Source organism: Chrysochloris asiatica, unplaced genomic scaffold (assembly GCF_000296735.1).
Source record: "Chrysochloris asiatica unplaced genomic scaffold, ChrAsi1.0 scaffold00101, whole genome shotgun sequence".
NCBI lineage: Eukaryota > Metazoa > Chordata > Mammalia > Afrosoricida > Chrysochloridae > Chrysochloris > Chrysochloris asiatica.
Window position 1 is genome coordinate 8,987,555 of NW_006408619.1, and position 3,395 is coordinate 8,990,949.

The 3,395-nt window shown below is 43.4% G+C and overlaps 1 pseudogene; it reads right to left on the bottom strand.

Annotated features, from left to right (window-relative positions):
• LOC102823358 overlaps positions 1–506 on the bottom strand; it is a 5,572-nt pseudogene extending 5,066 nt beyond the window's left edge.
• Between the last annotated feature and the right edge of the window lie 2,889 nt (positions 507–3,395).

Consider the following 3,395-nt stretch of genomic DNA (forward strand, 5'->3'; position numbering starts at 1 on the left):
TCTCTTCTGACATCCATATTGGTCTTTTCCTTTTGTATAGACTAGTAGAATATGTATGCAATAACAGAATCCAACAAGGTTAGTTTTACATATGTAAAAACTCATCTAAGTTGGCAAAAAAATATCTTATAGGAACCTGAAAGTAAAATGAGCAAAAATGGGGCCAAACCATTGGTGGTGCAGGAGGTAATGCTGACAATCTTGAGGGAGTTGTCATACTTGTGCTTCACATCCATCACAATCATGGGGGCATCAGCAGAAGAGGCAGGGATGATTACCCTTGTGACACCACGCTTCAAGTAAGCCCCAGGCTTGTCCAAGGTTGTGAAGACACTGGTGGACTCTACAACACACTCAGCACCAGCATCATCCCACTTGACGTTGGCTGGATCTCGCTCCTGAAAGTTAGAGATGGGCTTCCCATTGATGATAAGCTTCCAGTTCTCAGCCTTGACAGTACCATTGAACTTGACATGGGTGGAGTCATAATGGAACATGTAGACCATGCTGTTGAGGTCAATGAAGGGGTTGTTGATGGCAACAACCTCCACTTTATCAAAGTTCACAGCAGCCCCAGAGACCAGGTGCCCAATATGGCCAAATCCATTGACTTTAACCTTCACTCTTCCGTCTCAGGGATGCAGCTGGTACTGCAAGAGAAGCTGTGGCTGCCTGTCAAACAGAGAGTAGCAGAGAGCCTGTTGGTTGGTTTTTGTTTTTTTTTCCAAATCCCTGAGTGAATACAGGTGCTGAGCCCCTCCTCCCACCCTTTCACCAACCTGCGTTGTTAGGTGCCATCAAGGTGCTCCCACTCATAGTAACTTTATGTAAAATGGGACTTCAAAAAGTTCATGAAAAAATTCTTGTCTTTTGATTCCATTTTTCCATGAACTTTTCAAAGCTACTCATATAACAGAACCCAACATTGTCCAGTGCTACACCAACTTTACAACTCTTGCTCTGTTTTGGCCCATTGTTGCAGCTGGGGTGTCAATTCACATCATTGAGGGTCTATGCAAGAATGGTGTGGGGGACATGTCTGGCCCTCTCTAGTTTAATAAGAGAATCAAAATCAAAATCAATCCAAGTCCGATTCCTATGAGGCAGACTTCAAACAGGCCTTCACACTTCAACCTTCTTTATTCCATTCCGACACCTACCAACTGTCCCACAGCACATTTACTTCTCTGCTGGTTCCATAATTGGTTGTGATGGCCACACAGAACTCACAGACAATACTCACAATCGTGGGATTTGTACGGGAAGTCAACAGGATCAGAAACTACTCAAGATACAGCAGTTGTCCAGTCAGGCACACTCTATCTTGTTCTGGGTCTCTCAAGACTAATCAATCCCAGAGTTAGAGTCCCACACTTCTATTTGCATGGTCCTGTGGGCTAATGTGCTGGACTGCAAAGTCAGTTTAAACTGCAAGGCTGGCGGTTCAAGCATACTCACCAGATGCTCCTCAGAAACCCTGTGCAGGGTCGCTATGGGTCGGAACTGACTCAACAACACTTAACAACAACCAGGTAGTTATAAAGACTCTGGTAGAAGAGCCATGACTCACTGTACCTCAGTCCCCCTTTTTACCGCTGTTCCTCCACTTTACCAAGTATGGTGTATTTCTCCAGTCATTGGCCTCTCTGCATTGAACATGCTGTTTTAGTGAGAAATAAACTTTTATTGTTTCAAACTATTGAGACTTTGGGGTGTTTGTTACTTTAGCATAATCCTAGCCTACCCTGATTAACACAGGGAATCATTGATTAAATAACACAAGAGAGAGGTCTTTCAGGGAACAATGATGGGAAGGATATGACTAATTCAAATACGGGCACGTTGGCACTACCCCAAAAGGTGTAGAGAAATAAAAATAATAAGCTGACAATTGTTGTTATTGTTAACTGCCATCAAGTCAGTTCTGACTCATAGCGACCCAGTACAGGGTTTCCAAGGAGCAGCTGGTGGGTTTGAACTGCTGACCTTGTGGTTCAAATGAGCCTTGTGGACGAGTGCTTATCTTACAGCACCACAGTAGGATTCTTCAAAGTAATGATCAAGATTACTCACTGTGTTTACCTAGATGTCAAGATTTTCACCAGGGCTTCTAACCAGTTCATTCTAGTTTGACCCTTTACATTTCCACCCCAGATAAATGAATTCAGAGACTTATAAATTCCCAGATAATTCATACATACTGGGGATCTGTAAGAATCACCCAGGGATCTTGGTAAACTATATAGATTCTGATTCAGATATCTAGGATGCAGTGCCCTAGTACTGAAGTAGATAAGCGCTTAGCTGCCAACCCAAAAGTCAGCAGTTTGAACCCATGTAACCATTCCAAAGGAGAACAATGAGGCAGTCTGCTTCTGTAAAGATTTGGAACCCTGTGGGTAGCTCTACTCTATCCTATTTTGTTGCTGTTGTTGTTGTTATGTGCCGTGGAGTCGGTTCCTACTCATAGCGACCCTGTCCAGGGTTTCTGAGGCTGTAAATCTTTACAGGAACAGAAAGCCTTATCTTTCTCCCACAGAACAGATGGTAGTTTCGAACTGCTGACCATGAGATTAGCAGCCCAATTTGTAACCATTATGCTACCAGAGCTCCTACTCTATCATATAGGGTTAATTAAAAACACTCTGAATTGGTTTTTTATATCTGGAATGGAAATGCAAAATCAGGGTGGGGAGGGAGAATAAACTAGATGGCAGATAGGGTAGAAGTGCGGTGAGAAACTCTGTCAGCAACAACACAGAATACAGGACTAAACTAAGCAGGCTCAGGGGATGGTCCCAGAACTCTGAACCATATATAAAGGAATATTTAGAAAGTTGGAAGGCTTATAGTCAGTGGAATTAGAAATCAAATGCTTTCTAATCCAAGCTGCTCAGCTACTCCCTGAGTGGCCATCTTGGGCAAGACCGAACAGGGGAAGGATCCGAGCAGCCACAGATACCTGACAGAACGGCGGAAATAAAGGGTTTTTTAATTTTTTAAATCTGCTCATTGGTCTCTCGCTTTCTGTACACCTCCATTCTGGTGACTAGAGGGGGTGCCTGAGCGAGTTGACACCCCATGCCCACCCCCAGAGGGTTCTATTACATATGTGCACAGATCTCCTCAAAATCTAAAGGTACAGTTACTACTTAAAACCAAATGGCAGCACAAAACAGCCACAAACAGCCTTAAACAGTTTATCTCTATGAAAAATGCCTGACTGAGGGTTATGGAGTGGGACACACAGACTAAAAAGGAAACAGGCCAAAAATTAAATCCTGAGTTACATCATAACAACCAACAGTGGCATCTTGAAATTTCTCAAGAAGAAGAGTGAAAAGGGAAGCCCATCTCCTGATCACATCTACCTGGAGGCAATCAGAAAGCATCAA